The following is an 18,758-nucleotide window of genomic DNA, read 5'->3' as shown; positions in this document are numbered from 1 at the left end:
CGTCGAGGTGCGCCTGCGTATTATTCATGTCTGCATTGAAGGTGCTGCCCTCTAAGCTCAACTTGCAAATGGCCCTCGTATCAATTAGATCAAGGCTTGCATCTATTATTCTCTAAAAATAAAAAATAAATTTGATTATTAAATACCAGTATTTTGAACAATTATTTCAAATTATGCTCGAACGATGACAATCTTACTTGCGCAGTGCAGAGGATCACAACAGCCCCTTTCTGGACAGAAGACATTCTCGACTCCATATGCGCCACGAGCGCACATTACATGTCCGTGACAAGCCTGTGGGCATCCAGTGAGTACAGCCACGCAGAGAAGAACAAAAAAGGCGATACTCGTAGGACTCATTTTGAAAATAGCACAAACGTCGTACAAATGTTAGAAAAATTGAAAATTTAAATTTCGAGCGGATGACACAAAATTTTGATTTTCCCTAAGTAGGGGAACCCAAAGGGCGAAAACAAAAATTTTGGATTTACAAACAGTACAAACGACGTACAAACTTTAGAACTGTGCAACCAAGAGGATACAATTGTAAATAGTAAATGTAGAAACAGTACAAACAAAGTACAAATGTCAGCATAATGAAAAATTGAAAAAGTCAGATTTCGAGGGGATAATAAGCAATTTTTTTTAAACATTAACGTTTGTGAAATAATAAAAAAAATTTGGAAGTTCGGGGTCCAACTTCACGGGGGTAGAAATCAAGAGGAAATTACAAATCTTCAGGGTAATATGAAAAAATGGAAAATCCCGAAAAAATCCTTTGCATTCAGTGGATATTATAAATTCATAAAAAAATCATAAATAGGTATGTACCTGAAATCATGAACGGTTTACTCACGGGCTCCTTGTTTTAACTCTTTGAAAGAAAAGTGACTAAAGTGATATTTTCATTTAAATACGTGACTATAGTAACGTGTATCTGTGGCAGCCATTTTGTGATGTATCTTGTACCACTGTAAGTTCGTGTGTTAGCCGAAAATGTACGACTCGAACTTCACTTTTCTCAGGTATTCTGCTGCACGATGATTGACGATCTGAAAGCTTCGGAAAACTTCGGTGGTCTTATTTTTATATCTCGATCCCCCTTTTGAGAGAAATTGAAGAAATTGCCGATTTTGATGTTTCGCGTGCTCTTAATTTGATGCATGCGTCGATTTTGAGGTTATGTTCTTCAGGTGTATGTAATGCGGACATTATTACTGTCTTTTGACTCATTACGAGCAGCTGACTACTTTTTCAATATGGTGGATTGGCACGAAACTAACCTCTCTGCAATTTAATAGTTCATATTATTTGTAGTTCTATCAAAGGAAAAATGTTGAAAAAAGAGTTGTATTTGTTTAACAGAAAAACTTTTGGATCACTGACGCTACGACCCAACAAATTTTAAATTAAAAAAAATTTTTAATCTATCAAATCCTAAAAACATAATTTAAAGTAATAAAGAAAGTATTTAAAGTATCTTAAAGTATTTAAGAGAAATCTCCCTTCTAGTTTTTTTTCCGATAACAAAATATTTGTTGTTAAAAAAATGGTATTGTTCCAACAAAACTATTTTTTAATTTAGTAATTTGCTGGCTTAAAAAAGCGATTCTGTTGCTTCCTTAACAACCAAAAAATTTAGTTTGGACAAACAAACTTTTCTTCTTATAACCAAACATTTTTCACAATGTAGATAATGTATTTGCTTCCTTAGAAAGGAAGCATTTGTGATTTTTTTAGTAGTAGACAAACTAAAGATTTCATTTTGATCAATTAAATAATAGAGTTTATATAAAAACACAAAATTACAAAATAATACAAAAACTAAATTTTTAAATACAATGAAAAATCAGACAAATTAAATTTTGGAATGAAAATCGTAATTTTTTGAGTTGGAAAAGGGAAGGGGGAAACTCTGTCGCAGCCTATCCATTGTCCACCTTTGTGCTAAATTAATTGAAGTTAAGATTAAGTGTTCAATTAAAAATTAATGTCTAACCAAGAGTTTGAATTTTTAACGAAAAAAACATTTTAATTTATTAATAAAAAAAACTGCGGAATTCAACAAAGAAAAAAAAGAAATTTTAAAAAATTTAATAACAAAAGGAATTTTCTACAAAAAAGTTTACTTTTAAACCGAAATTATGGCATTTTTTAGTTTTCGCCATAAAAAAAAGAAAACATTAAAAATTTAAATTGTAAAATCTAAAAAAAATTTCGTTTTTAATTTATTTATTTTACTAAAAATTGATTTTTTAGCTGAAAACTAATTGTTTAATAGAAATAGTTTAACTTTCAACTAGAACAATTAGTTTTCAGCTAAAAAAATAAATTTTTAATAAATTACATAAATTAAAAATGAAATTTTTTAAAAATTGTTTTTAACAAAATAGTTAAATTTTTAAATAAAAAGTTGAATTGTATACTAGAAAAAAGGAATTTTGAATAAAATACACGAACTTTGCACAAAAGAAATTTATTTTACACCGAGACTAATTTTCTATGCAAACATTATATATTTTTATATATTAAATTTATGTATAATATACTTTTAGGTAAAAATTTATCTCTTTGGTTGAAAGTTTAAGTGTTTTGTTGAAAATTAAACATTTTGAATTGAAAATTCAACTGCTTAGATATAAGTTAAAGTACACTGTACATAAGTTCATATGTTAAAGTACATTGTTTTTAAAGTACATTCTACAATTTTTTATGTAAAAAACTCAAAGTGGAAATCATTCTCTTTAAAAATAAAAATTTAATATTTCATTATTTGTCAATTTTCATCATGTACATCTAAATTTAAAAAATGTAACATTATTGTCTACTGAAAGAAGGTTTTATTATTTCATTTTTTAATGTTTTCTTTTTTTATGGCGGAAACTAAAAAATGCCATAATTTCGATTTAAAAAGTAAACTTTTTTGTAGAAAATTCTTTTTGTTATTAAATTTTTTTAATTTCTTTTTTTTCTTTGTTGAATGCCGCATTTTTTTATTAAACAATTAAAATTTTTGTTTACGTTAAATATTCAAACTCTTGGTTGGACATTAATTTTTAATAGAACACTTAATCTTAACTTCAATTAATTTAGCACAAAGGTGGGAAATCCAGCTCAAAAAATTACGATTTTCATTCCAAAATTGGATGTGTCTGATTTTTAATTGTATTTAAAAATTTAGTTTTTGTATTATTTTGTAATTTTGTGTTTTTATATAAATTCTATTACTTAATTGATCAAAATGAAATCTTTACTTTGTCTGCTATTTAAAAAATCACAAATGCTTCCTTTATAAGGAAGCAAATACATTTTCTACATTGTGAAAAATGTTTGGTTATAAGAAGTAAAGTTTGGTTGTCCAAACTAAATTTTTTGGTTGTTAAGGAAGCAACAGAATCGCTTTTTAAGCCAGCAAATTACTAAATTACAAAATAGTTTTTTTGACACAATACTATTTTTTTTAACAACAAATATTTTGTTATCGGAAGAAAACTAGAAGGGAGATTTCGCTTAAATACTTTAAGATACTTTAAATACTTTCTTTATTATTTTAAGTATGTTTTTAGGATTTGTTAGATTAAAAATTTTTTAATATAAAATTTGTCGCGTCGCAGTGTTAGTAATCCAAAAGTTTTTCTGTTAAACAAATACAACTCTTTTTTCAACATTTTTTCTTTGATAGAACTACAAATAATATGAACTATTAAATTGCAGAGAGGTTAGTTTCGAGCCAATCCACCATACTGAAAAAGTAGTCAGCTGCTCGTAATGAGTCGAAAGACAGCGCATGCGCGGCCGCGTGTTTGGTACGCTCAACAAAATTCTTTTGTGCGCTTAAAAAAAGTGTGTAACAAACTTTTTTGTTTAAACCAAATAAATTATTTTAAAATTCAAACTGGCTTTTTGGTTGTCGCATCCAAATTTTGGTGGAACAATCAAAACTGATCAACAAAGTTACTTTGTTGCCGGGAAATTTTTTTTCTCAGTGTAACGGCAAGCAAAATGCTTGTGAAATCAGCAGCATAAAGAAAAGAGGTAATAACTAATTCTGTTATTTGTCATAAAAGGAAAATTTTGTTATCAAAAGTCAACGTATTTTTCTAGAGAGTTTTGTGGATTCCTGTTGAGTGCTAGTCAAAGAAATAAAAACAATTTCTGTTGCAGTTTTTGTTTGTGTCCCTAAAAAACGTTTTGAGTTGATTAACTGTGATTATAAATTAATTAGAAATTTTTCAAAGTTTCAGTACTGAAAATTAAACAATAGTTAAATAATAGAATAAGAAAAGAGCTATTATTCCCTTCAATATAATTATTGATGTTGGGATTACTTATTTGAATGAGATCTAATAAAAACTCTAAATTGCAACATCCTTATATTATAATTCTACTTAATTTAAAATTTGTGATAAACAACAGAATATACTATTGTCTTGAATTTTAACCTCATTTATCAAGAAAACTGAATTTTTATAATTTATTTACATCATGTTTCAAAATTATTTTCAAAGATTATTTAGTTCCGTCAAAGAATGAAAAAGTTGATTAAAAATCCTTGAAAACAGGTTTGAGTATTTATTTTAATATTCCCACAACAAATGTTTAAACGAAGTAGAATCAGTTGCACATAAACTCGATAAAAAATGTCAAATCATGCAATCTGGAGTTTTAAGCCTAAAATAGAACACTTTCTTATTATCTTAATTGAGGGAAATGTGTGCTTCTTGAGCAACTTATTGTAAGCCAATGGAAAGTCGACGAAAATAAAAATATAGAAAAAAAATGTAAGCAAAAATAAAAACTGAATCACAAGAAAATTTAAATTGCGAGTTTCTTAGACCATCTGTTTTTTAAGCAGGATAATAATTTTTGATGATAAAAAAGATGAATCTGTGTGAAGTTCCAAATCATTTATTTTAGGGATCCTCATAACAATTTTACAATTTTTAATACATTGACCAACATCTCGAGGGTTTTGGAAGCTGAAATAAACTATAACACTTTTGATTTATTGAAACAATTTCGAATGTGTTCATTTTTTAAAAATTTCATAATACTTGCAATTTTCACAAAGCATTTAAGTTTTGAAGACTCTTCTCAAGGCAACTGCAGCGTTGGTGATTACATGCCTATTGAAAGTTCGGCTTATATCTAGTAAAAATTATAATGATAACTTATGGCTCTCCTAGAAAAATTCATAAATGATAAAAAATTGTTTATTTATTTATGGGAAGTCTTGAAAATGTTGATGATCTTATAACGTTTTGAATTTGTTCAAATTGGAAAATATTATCAGGATATTTGCAAGCTTATTTTTGGAACATTTAGAAACTGTGCACTAATTTTCTACTAATATTTAATGCCTAATTTTTGTTATTTCAATTAGTTGAATTTTATTAGTAATTTCTAAAATTACACTAATTTTATATTAGAGATAATGGCATATCCAACAATGCCTGAAGGATTTTTTTATCAATTATACAGCTTTCCATAATTTTGACAAAATTATTATAAACTCTTGTTTACGTATGCTTTGCTAGTTGTATTAATTTATTTAAATAGTGAAGCTTTTCTCGTAATTAAAACTGCTAAAATTAAACAATGTATGAATATTAAAGATTAAAACTGAATTACTTCAATTTGAAAGCAGTTTCAAGCTTATTAAAACGTATTGAATTTTCATTTAAAATTGTTTGTAAACCTAAAATTGATTAATGCTTGTAACACCTTTCTAACTTCGTCTTAAAAGGTGCCTAATTAATTCTAAAATACAATATTTATTAAAATTGAACATATATTTTCTTTAAAATATTCGAAGAAAAAACAGCAGCATAATTTGTAGTTTTTAAACAAACAATAATTTAAAAAAAGATTTGAAATAATGAAGTAGATATATTTGCAAGAGCATGGATATAAATTAATATTTTTGAAGAAAAAGAATCTCTAAATAAATTTACAAATTTGAAGTAAACCTTACACTATTAACTTAACTTAATAATTCGGAAGACTAAGGCCATCAATATAGTTTCAATTTCTGAGGCAATCCTGATAACAGTATGTATGCAACAGTTCAGCTTTCTTTTTTGAGAGGTTTAAAAGTGCAGTAATCGTCAGCTGGAAGTAAAAAATATATTTTAATTTTCAATATCAGTATTTTTAACAAATATTTCAAACTATGAACAAATAGTGATGACCTTACTTTTGCAATTCATTGGAGGACAACACACACCATTAGTACATCTCGAACCTTCGAAACCTCCCAAGCAAATTGTCTGCTCGTATCCAGTAAAAATAGCGATACAAAAAAGAGCAAAGAAAACCAGACTTGCAGGAATCATTTTATTTTAAAACTATTTTTTTTTTGCTTTGGTTGCGGGTTCTATATCGACTTTCCTTTTCCAGTTTATGGGCAATAATAACGCCACTTTTGGACTGGAGCTGGTTAATAGAACAGATAAACATGAACAACACAAAACTAAAAAAACATAATAATATGGGAGAAATTATTTTTCCTTGGCCGACTTTTCTCACGTTTTTGCCTTTCACAGAACATCTGCTTGCAGGTGGCTTCAAGTCGGAAGCAAATAGAGTGGCAACCAATGGAAAACAGGGTGGGGCCAATCGTTCCGATGACTAACATTGTAAAACAGAAATTTCATTTCCAACCAACAAAATGATTTTTTTTATCATAAATAATAAATTTATAATAAAAAAGACGAATGTTTAATTTCTCATTTGATTTTCATTTGGTTAATTTAATTTTGGTTTGATTTGAAAAATCATCAAAATCATATACACGCAGAAAAATGTTTGTTTGAATCGAACAACAAAATTGGTTTGATTTCCTATAATTCAATCAAACAAATTTTTTGCTTCAATTAAAAAAAGTTGTATTTAATTTTAAGAAATGGAAAATATTTGCCATGTTGATTAAAACAAATCATTTGTTTAGAACAATTTGTTTGATTTAAACACAAAATTGGCCTGTATCAAACAATACACTTTTTTCAAATCCATTCATTCGAATTTATAAAAATATTTATTTGATTCAAACAAAACTTACGCTATAAATCAGTAATACAAAGTACCGCTAGGCTTGCTAAAGAGCTGTCGGCGGTTCCTACCCAGCAAACGCGTCCTGTAACTGTTCTAGATAAAAAAAGAAACTGTTCTATAACAGTTGTTACAAGATGGTGACAGAACTGTTCAAGAACAAAAAGGTAACAGCGGTCTAGAACACTGTGATAAAATTGTGACCGAACTGTTCTAGAACAAAAAGGTTCTAGAACATTCCTATGACTATGACATGTTCTAGAACACTCTGAAAAAATTAAGACAGAACTATTCTCGAACTATGTGACAGTACGATTCTGTAACAGTTACTATGGAATTGTTCTAAAACAAACTGATCAGAGACGCTCTATAATATTTGTTTCAAGTTTATTTTAGAACCGTGCCGTAACAGTGTTATATCGAAGTTCTAGAACCCTGTTACAAGTGTCTTCTAGAACAAATTAGGAACAAAGATTTGTTCGCTAACAATGTGGTCGAGCTGACCCTTGCGAATATCCCTAATGTGGATATCTCGGACGTATAATTTTTATTAGTCGGGACTAACGGGGTATTCCTGGAATAACCCGGGACATAAATGGGGTCAAATCGAATATCCCGGGATATCCTATTGCTGTGAGGGGTACATAACACTGTTCCATATTTGATAAATAACAGTTCTAGAACTGTTATAGAATTTTTCTAGAACTGTTAAAGAATTGTCCTAGATTTTTTACGATGCAGTGTACCAGTGTTCTAGAATTGTTACAGATCGGTTGTCACAGCATTCTAGAACTGTTATAGAACTGTTCTAGCATATGGGGGATGACATAGTTACTCGCATGTTCGTAACCTGTTATTTCGTGTTCTAGAACATTTACAGATCTGTTCTGTAACCATGTTTGCTGGGTAAGTTACTAACCTAAGATCTAAATTAATTGATCCTGTGATTGAGTTGACGGCATTGGTTGCTTTTTTCAGGGTTGTAATATTCTAATGGTTCTGATTTACTATAAAATCATAAATTAATTGAAAAATTAAGGCAATACCTCTAGCTTAGGTACTACTTGAATTTTGGAGCTTTTACCTTAGATAAAATTAAAGATTTCGCACGTGATTAAGTCTTTTTTAATAATAACCTTCTTTCTTTATAAAGATGATTTATTGAACTAATTATGTTTTTTTACATTCTCATTATTTATGATTGAGAAAGTATTAGAATTGTCGGCAATTTGACACCACACTTTTTCAACGAATCTCCACGTTTTGAGACCCCCTGAATCCGAAAATCAGGTTTTCACGATGGCGTCTGTTTGTCTGTCTGTCCGTCCGGCCGTCTGCCCGTAAACACGATAACTCTCGAAAAAATGAACGAATCAATTTCATCTTTTGCACAGTTTTTTTAGGTCCTAAAAGAAAGAACGAGTTCGTGAACCAGCCATTTTTGATAAAAATTTAAAAAGTGAGCGCATTTTGAACATTTTGGATAGCACTTTTTTCTGAATTTGAAAATTCTATGTACGTATGTTTATAGTATTAAAAAAAAAATTTATCCTTATGACTTTTTTCGATAAAAAGAAAATTCTCAGAGTTATAGCGTTTTCAAAATTTTTTTAATCAACCAAAAATCAAAATGTCTAACTTTGGCTCATTTTTCATTATTGTAATTTCTGATTGTTTAATTCAGAAATGAGAAGCAGAGTTAAAAATTAACCAGAATTATACATCCGGACTGAATAAGTGCTTCTGATTTTACATATTAAGCGATAATTATGAGTAACAATGAACCTTATTGAGCGCATAAAATTTTTTATAAAGAATGCTGAATTTGGAAGTTATGTGCAATAAAAGATTTACTTCACTTAAATAAAATTTAGAATTAATTTTTAAAAAATATATTCAATTTAAACAAGAACTTTTCTTAATTTAAATAAGATATTTATTATCACAAACCAAAAATTTATTTGAACCAAACAAATAAAGACAAACAAAAAATAAATTTAAATTAAGTGAAGTTCTTGTTTGCATTGAATATAGATTTTTTTAATTATTTATAAATTGTATTCAACTGAAGTAAATCTTTTTTTACTCTTAATCTCAAAATTGAGCGTTCCTTATAAAAAAATATATGCGCTCGATAATATGTTTATTGTTAATCATATTTCAAATCTTTTTTCAATTATTGTTTTATTAAAAAATAAGATTTATACTGTTCTTTTTCTTTGATTATTTTTAAGAAAAAATATATTTCATTTTGAGAAATATCGTATTTTAAAATTAATTAGGCCCATTTTAAGAGTGAGTTAGAAATTTCCTACAAATATCAATCAATTTTTAGGTTTACAATAAATTTTTAACGAAAATTCAACACATTTTAATAAGCTTGAAATTGCTTTCAAATTGAAATAATTCAGTTTTAATCTTGAAAATTCATGAATTGTTGAATTAAAGCAGTTTTAATTAAGAAATAAAGCTCGGCTTATTAAACAAATAGCTGCAACTATAAACAAGAATTTATAATAATTTTATTGGCATTGTAAGATATTCCATTATCTCTAATGTAAAATTAGTGTAATTTAAGAAATTACTAGTAAAATTCTACTAATTGAACTAGAAAAAAATTAGTCATTAATGGTTAGTATAAAATTAGGGCATAGTTTAAATGCTCCGAAAATGAAAACAAAAATAAGCTTGCAATTATGCTGATGATATTTTCCAATTTGATAACAATTAAAAACATCATAAAAGCATCAACATTTTCAAAACTTCCAAACAATAAATAAACAATTTTTTGTTGTTTCTAAATTTTTTTAAGAGAGGCATAAGTTATTATAATTTTTATTAGATATCAGCGAATTTTAGAATAGACATTTAATCAGCAAATCTGCAGTTGTATTGAGAAGAGTCTTCAAAATTTAAATGTTATGTAAAAATTGCAAATATTATGAAATTTAAAAAAATGAACACATTCGAAATTGTTTCAATAAGTCAAAAGTGTTATAATTTATTTAAGCTTCCAAAACCCTTGATATGTTGTTCAATGTATTTAAAATTGTAAAATTATTATAAGGGTTTCTAAAATACATAATTTGAAATTTTGCACAGATTTATATTTTTTATCACGAAAAATTATCCTGTTCAAAAAAAAGTGGTCTAAGTGCAACTGATTCTACTTAGTTTAAAAATTGTTTGTGGGAATATTAAAATAAATACTCAAACCTATTTTCAAGGATTTTTAATAAACTTTTTCATTCTTTGACGGAACTAAATAATCTCTGAAAATTCTGTTCTTTATCACAAATTTTAAATTATGTATAAATATAATATAGAGAATTTTGAATTTAGGGTTTCTATTAGATCTCATTGAGATAAATATTCGCACCATCAAGAAATTACAAAATTTATAATTAATTTATATTTACAGTTAATCAACTTAAAATTTTGTTACTATTACGTCTCTGTTCTCAGTTACATATCAAGTTAAAAAATAATACAATTTTCAAACTGGACTTATTTAAATTTAAAACTGACTTATACCAAACCCCTTTTTCTAGGGAAAGAAACAGAAACTATGCATTCTAGTACGGGGTATTTGAAATCAATATTTAAAAAAATTTTAATAAAACGATTTTCTTAAAATTTTTTTTGATAGCATAATTTTAATTTCATGCCAAATAAAAGAATTAGTTATTACTGGTTTTCTTTATGGAAATCAATTATTTTATTTTGTGTGATAATTTATAATTATTCTCAAAATGTATTCAGTTTAGTCACAATATGAAAGACTTTATTTAAAATATTTGAAAATGGGTATTTATTTTTCTAGTCTCACTAAAAATGTGTTAATGCACTCGACTCACAGCTGTTTACAAACACGATGCATAATGTCAAATCATACAATCTGGCGTTTTAAGCATAAAAGTAGAACACTATTCCTTATCACTTGAATTCAGCGCGATAGGTGCGTCATGGGTCATTAAATATAGCGGAAGGTCAGCAACAATAAAATGTATGCAAAAGAAAAAATTAAAAGAAAGAAGAGAATAAATATATACTGCTCATTTCACAAGCACTTTGCTTCCCGTTACATTGAGAAAAAAAATGTCCCAGCAACAAAATAATTTTGATCGGCAGTTTTGGTTGTTTTCACTAAAATTTGGTTACGACTATCAAAAAACTAATTTGTATTACAAAATAATTTATTTGGTTTAAACAAAACAGTTTGTTAAGCACTTTTTGTTGAGGACGCCAAAGAATTGTGTTGAGCGTACCAAACACGTAGCCGCGCATGCGCTGTCTTTCGTCTCATTCAAAGCAGCTGAGTACTTTCTCAATATGGACGATTTGAGCGAAAATCACCTCTTTGCATTTTCATCCTTAATAGTGTAAGCTTAAGAGGTTTTATTATTTAATTCGTCTATGAAGGTTAGTAAGTTTTCAATTGTGAATATTCTAAAGTAAAGTATTTTAAACTGAACCTTTGAAATATGAATTTTTAAAACTGAATGGTTTTTTTTTAAATATTTTTTTAATTAAAGATTTAGTCATTGCGTTTTGTTTTTTTATTAAGAGAGCACCAAATTGCTAATCTTTAAAATAAAAGCGTTTTTAATTCTGAAAATTTACAATTAGAAGTGACTGTAATTTTGATGATTTACTTTCTATATTTCTTCAGTTTGGAATATTTCTTATTGAAATTTTATTTTGGATTTCTGAATTCATTAAAATATCTAAAACGCAGAGATTTTAAATTTTAACTCTTAAAATTTCTAGAAATTTAATTAGTAAACTTTAGAAATTGAAGAGTTTTAATTTTGAAAAATTACGATTAAACATTCTGTAATTTGGAAGATTTACATTATGAATTTCTTCAATTTGGAATATTTCGATTTTAAAACTTGACTTCTCATCTAAAAATCATCTAAGTTTAAGAATTTTTATTTATACATCTTTAAAATTGAAGAGTTTTTAATTTTGAAACTTAAAAATTATGCAAGTTTAAAGTTTCCACCATTAATTAATAACTGTGATTTATACATTTTTAAAATTGTAGTGTTTAATTGTAAATATTTAAAATTAAATTATGTGAAAAATATTAAAAAGTATATATTTATTCATACGCAATAAAAATTAAAGAAAAACAGAGTGGGAACTAGTAGGAAAAAAGTGGAGCCAACCGTGGCGCTGCCTAATATTTTACAACAGAAAATGATTTTTTTTTACCAAAAATGATGAATTCATAATCCAAAAAGACGAATGTCTAAAAAAATACATAAATTTTCTTCAAAGTAGTTGGATTTTAAAACTGAAAATTTTAAATAAAAAAATGTTAATTCACAATAAAATAGCTGCATTTTCAATTAGACTTTTGAATCCTCAAGTTTCAATCAATTTTCAACCAAGCAGATGATTTTTCAGCTAAAAGTTGATTGATTTTCTATTAAAAATATAATTTTTCAAACAAAAAAGTTACATTTTTTGGTATAAAAGTTAATTCTAAAACAAAACAAAAGACTAATTTTTAAAAAAATGTTTCAATTTTTAGCCAAATATATGAACTTTTGATTAGTATGATGTAGCTTCAACAAAAAAGTAAAACAGATTTTTAACAAAGTAGTCTAACTTAAAACGAAGTTGTTCAATTTTCAAATAAGATTAGATATCTTTAAAAACAATCAAATGAATTTTTACCCACAAAAAACAAACAATTTTTTAGCAAAATAGTTCAATCATCAACCAGATAGGTATATCTTAGAAATAAAATTAATTTTTAACAAAGTTGTTCAATTTTCCACTTATGAGTTGAGTTTTTAACAAAAACGATAAATTGTTACTTAAATATTTAATTTTTAAAATAAACCGCAGAATTTTTCTGCAAATAGAACAATTTTGACAAAAAAGTCGACTTTTCTACAAAACAGTTTAATTTTAAGCTAGAAAATTTGAATTTTCAAGAAAAAAGTTAATTTACAATAAAATAGTTGAATTTTCAATGAATATCATAAATCTTCAAAAAAAGTAGTTCAACTCCTGACCAAGTGGTTCAATTTGATTTAAACCAAAAAATATCAAAATTTAACGATGAATGTAATAGTTGATATTCCAACAAAGAATAATTTTAACCTACATGGAAAACCATTACATTTAACCAAAAATACTAAGTTCCAACAAAATATTTCAATAGTCTACCAAAATAAATCAATGTTCAACCAAATAGTTGATTTTTCAACTAAGAAAAGATTAATTTTCAATTAGAAATATTTAATTTCCAACAAAAAAGTTGAATTTTCACCTTAATGAATTTTCAAACAAATTTACAAAATCTTTAGAAGCTATACAATTAATTTTTAGCAAAAGAACAAAATTTTTAACAAAATAGTTAAATTATGAGCCAGAGAGGTGAATATTTCAAATAAAATTCACTTTTAACAAAGTTGTTGAGTTTTTAATAAAAAAGATGAATTGTTAATTAAATATTTAGTTCTTCTTAATATATTTAATTAATAAATTTAAATTTGTATGAAAAAAGTTAATTTTCAACTAAATTGTTGCACTATTAATCAAAATTACTAACCTTCAATCATAAATAATAGTTTAACTTTCAAAGAGATAGTTAAATTTTATTCCGCCAAAAACATGAAAATTTAACTTTAAATGCAATGGTTGATACTTTAACAAAGAATGATTTTAACCTAAATTAAAAACTGTTAAATTCACCCAATTTAAGTTTAAACTGAATAGTTCATTTATCAACAAAAATGTATTAATTTTCAATTAAAATTTTTAATTTATAAGATATTAGTATTTGCAGATGTAAAATTGCATTCTGAAAAAAAAACAACAACAAAAAACCAATTTTCAAGAAAAATCGTAAAATTTTCAAACAAATATCTAAACTCTTGACCAAGATCATGTATCTTTCACAACAAAAATGTTGTTTTAACTAAGAAGTTTCACTTGCTACAAGCAAGTTGAATTTTCAAACAAAAAGATGAATTCTCATCTAAAATTATAAATCTTTAAAAACAATCAAACTAATTTTTAACAAAAGCATTCAACCAAGTTATTGAATTTTAAACTATAAGGATGCATATAAGGATGCATAATTTCCTAACAAAAAAGAAGAATTTTGAGAAATAAAAATAAAATTTTAATCCTAAATAGTTTAATTTTTACCCAGGAGAGATTATTTTTAAAACTTCAGTATGGATTTTAATACCAAAAATGAAATAGTCTCAGGGCGTTTCCTTGCTTATACTGTTTTATTATATTTTCCGGGAGATTATGATTCAATTTAACGAGTTTATGTTTGGGATATGAGACTTCATAGAATCATAAGTAATTTCCCCCTAATTTTCTACACTATTGTCAATAGATTGCGTGTCATTTAGAAGCGATTTTATTATTAGACTTTTGTTTATTTGTTTTTAAATATTTTCCCAGTCAGACTGTTTGTCTTTTCGAAGATGATGAAATTAACTTTACTCTACGTCTATTTGATTTTCATTTATTAACTTTAAAAATAGCTTAATATCTGAATCGAGTTCATCAAGTGCTTTTATAGTTTCCGGGTTATTAATTTTTTTTGAGAATGGCTAAATCAATTATACTAGGTCGAGTTTTTATCTTATAGGGGTAAAGAGTAAAGTTTTGAGGATGGGTTGGGTTGCACGGGTTTCAATTAATAAAGCCATAAATTGTATTCCTATTCTTATTATGACAATAACAATTCCATATTAAGATAATTAATCGAGATAAAAAGTATCCTATCCCTTAAGTTAGGCAAAATTACATACAGTATAAAATTTTTTATCAAGATCGGTCAGATAGCTTTGGAGTTTAGTGGCGACAAACATCGTGACATGAGATTTTTATATATATATATATATATATATATATATAAGATTGGAATTTTTATCACCAAGCACCAAGTTCAACATCTAGCACAATTAGGGCTTGTAATATTTCAAAATCAGTATTTCATGTTAACATTTTATCTCTAAGTTTAGGACTATGTAAATAGTGGGTCACGTGATCAGATTACTACCTTTCCGACACTCTTTTTTATATTTCCTAACTTATTTTTGCATGGAGCTCCACGTCTAGTTGAACATTTGGGATAATGAATAAGATGCACTGAGAAATGTGGTTCCGGTTTTAAATTTTAATAATTATAAAACAATCAACTCGATTTCAACTCGATGCGGCTCTTCGTGTGAAAATAAGTTAGGAAATAAAAAAAAGTCTCGGCGAGATAGGAATCTAATCACGTGATCTTCTCATCACATGGCCTCGAGGGCTATTTTAAAAAGCTTATCTTAGTCGAAAATTTGGTTGATGTCTTGGAATACGATTCTTATATCCTTAATTGCTGATTCAACACACTTTCCGGATTGGTAGAAGAAGCAAGATGTCACTTTTATGCCAAAACGTTCAGGGACCGCGTAGTGACTTTATCTTCGAAGGTCACTTCTGATCAGTGATCCCTACTTTAGGATGAAGATATACTGCGCCTGCGTCAGGACGCTTAAGAGGAACACGACGCGACAACTCGTTACCATGGCAATAATAGGCCGCGCCGTGTTCCTCTTACGCACAGCTAGCGCAAGCGCAGTACGCTACAGTTGAGGTCACTGCTCCTGATTGATCCACAGCTTCCCCCGGAAACAATATTGGACCAATAAGATTAGAGTGACTGTGCTGCTCGTGCCTGTCGCATGTCTATAGCTTCGCTTCTCTAACTTTCAACCTTACATTTCCAACTTAATTTTAAAATATTCCTAATTAAATCTAAAAGACGATATTTCTGATAATGTGGTATGTGTTTTCTTAAAAATAACCGAAGAAAAATAAAGTCAGTTTAATTTCTAGTTTTTAGACACGGTTTCAAGAAAAGATTTAAAATAATGAATTAGATATATTTGCAATGGTATAATATTTTTTATTTAAATTTTGAGAAACATACAATAGATAGGATAAAACGCATCAGTTTTTAAATGCTTGTAAAGAATCGTAATGTGGGTATAATTCAACATTTTTGAAAGAAATAAAAATCTCTAAATAAATTCACACAGTTTAAGTTATCGTTACATTATTAACTTGACTTGATAATTCGACAAACTAATGCCATTAAAGTAATTTTAATTTCCGAGGCAATCCTGATCAAGCGATGGTCGTCGAGGCGAGAATTGGAAATTCGAATGTGTATAACAAAATCCATGCTTGTAAGAAATTATAGGCAGGGATTCGCGGAAATTCAAAGTTCTCATTTCTCCTTCTTCTTCCGGTAAGAATGTAGGACATTTCAGCTTTATTTGTTAAGAGGTTTAAAAGTACAGGTATTGTCCGCTGGAACCAAAAAATATTTTTTTATTATTCAATACATCTACTTTCAAAAATTATTTCAAGCTAAGATCAAACAGTGATAATCTTACTTCTGCAATTTAGCGGAAAACAACACGCATGATTTGTACATGGTGAAGCTTCGATACCGCCAAAGCAAAATAATGCCTGCTCGTATCCCGTAAGCATAGCGACACAAAAAAGAGCCAAGAAAATCACAGTTGCAGGATTCATCATAAACCAAAACTGACTAACTTTCTTGCTTCGGTAGCGGCTTTTATATTGACTTTATTTTCCTAGTTTATGAGCAATAACAAAAAAATACCAAATTAATTACACTTAATTCTTTCAAGCACGTCAGTATGTGTGTTTCCTGGTTCTCTTTTGAACAAAAGCTAATTAAGACAACAGGTACACATGACCTTTATAAAACTAAAAAAACATTGTGAGGTAGCAGAAATTATTCTTCCTTGTCGGAGTTTACACGCGCTTTTGCGTTGTTACGGAACATCTTCCTGTTTGTTGCTTCTAATCGTCAGCAAACAAAGCCGGGCCAAGGGTGACAATTACTAATATTTTGAAACACAGAACTTTACTTTTAACAGAGAAAACAATTTTTTATCATAAATAATAAATTCATAATCAAAAAAGACGAAGTTCTAACAAAATACATGAATTTTTTACGAAGTAGTTGAATTTTAAGCCTGAAAATTTTAATTAAAAAAACAGTTTATCAAAAGAAATAGTTGCATTTTCAACTAGAATTATGAATCTTTAAGCAACAAAAGTAGTTTAACTTTCAACCAAGTGGTTGAATTTTATTGCACCGAAAAGGATGAAAATTTAATGATAAATGCAATAGATGATATTCTATCAATGAGTGATTCAAACCTAAATTAAAAACAGTTGCATTTAACCAGAAATACTAATTTGTAACGAAATGGTTAAATTTTCTACTAAAATATACAATTTTCAACAAAATAGTTGAATTTTCTACAAAGATAAATCCATTTTTAACCAAAAAGTTGATTTTTCCATTAAAAAAGATTAATTTTCTACGAAAAATAATAATTTATAAAAAAAAAGAATAAAATATCAATTAATATTAAAAAAATCATTTTTAAAAAAAGAATACTTATATTTGCATATATAAAATTTGATTCTGAAGGAAACAAAAAAAATGTAACAAAATGTAACAAAATGTTTGAATTTTTAATCAAATGTATCATTTTCTGACCAAGGTAGTGCATCTACAACAATAAAACATGGATTTTCAAATAAAATTATGAATCTTTAACAAATTTTAATATATATTTTTTAAAATAGCATTCAACGAAGTAGTTGAATTTTCAAGTATAAGCATCAATTTTTAACCATGAAGAATAATTTCCTACAAAAAAAAATAATTTTAGTAAGATACGTAAAATTTTAAACAAAAATTGTTTAATTTTCGGCTGGAAAAGATTATTTTTTAAATTCAAATGTGCATTTTAATATCAAAAATTAAATAGTTACATTTCAAGTGAAAAAAAATTTGTTGCAAGAAAGGAACCGCTTTTCCAACCAGATATTTAAATTCTAAAAAAAGATAAAAGTTTGATTTCGTTCATTCCGATTAAAAAATACAGATAATACTATGGAAAATACTATAAATAGTTTAATTAAACGAACAGTCCATTATAGAAATTTTTTTTATAAAACTCATTCAGGGCTAGTATTACGAAAATTTGGAATAATAGGTAGTGCATTTTTTTAAAATCGAAATTATATTCATTTAAAAAACTAAAACGGCTTCTTTGTCCTGGCTAAAGTAAAATTAATAACAATCCCTTTTTAAATAATTACGAGATTTATTTTGATTAATTAATAGCTTACGAACACGTTTGCTTTTGGTCGTGGCTTAAATACAGAAAAAAATTAACATTAAATTTAGAAAATATTGAAAGAAACAGCGGATTTACCGCTATATTTTATTTCTTAGTTGAGAAAGCTGAGATTCATATTGTTTATCCATATCAGTAGATGATCCAATCATCAATCACCTCAACTTTTTTTCACACATTATAAAATATTTAAATGACTTAACTTTTGTTAAAAACTATTAAGATTTAGTAATCAAAATTTGAATAATTCGTGTATGTTTTTATTCCAATTCAATATTGCAAAAATATATATGAGATAGATTGAATTGGAATAAAATAAAAACCCTCGTACGAGACTCTCGTTGTAAACCCTTGAAGCGTCGCCGAGTGTGGTTGGGGTTCAAATCAGTGATCCCAGATCTGAAACGAGATGCGGTCCAATACTATGACAGGGCTATGTCCGTGTGAATATAGTAGGAGCCGCTGTAAATGACTGAGTTGCGCGCG

At 27.3% G+C, this 18,758-nt stretch overlaps 1 protein-coding gene and 1 long non-coding RNA gene across 4 annotated transcripts in view; one reads left to right on the top strand and one right to left on the bottom strand.

Moving 5' to 3' along the window:
• LOC117171463 (calmodulin-like) overlaps positions 1 to 18,758 on the top strand; it is a 458,393-nt gene that overhangs the window by 201,711 nt on the left and 237,924 nt on the right. The window lies entirely within an intron of this gene.
• LOC117171464 lies at positions 15,968 to 16,596 on the bottom strand. The gene is made up of 2 exons (XR_004466882.1): positions 16,482 to 16,596; positions 15,968 to 16,395 (listed from the first exon to the last, which is right to left on the bottom strand). It is a non-coding gene; the product is annotated as an uncharacterized LOC117171464 (long non-coding RNA).

This window comes from Belonocnema kinseyi, chromosome 4 (genome assembly GCF_010883055.1).
Source record: "Belonocnema kinseyi isolate 2016_QV_RU_SX_M_011 chromosome 4, B_treatae_v1, whole genome shotgun sequence".
NCBI lineage: Eukaryota > Metazoa > Arthropoda > Insecta > Hymenoptera > Cynipidae > Belonocnema > Belonocnema kinseyi.
Note: the sequence above shows the minus strand (reverse complement) of the source record. Positions and strands in the feature narration are given on the sequence as shown.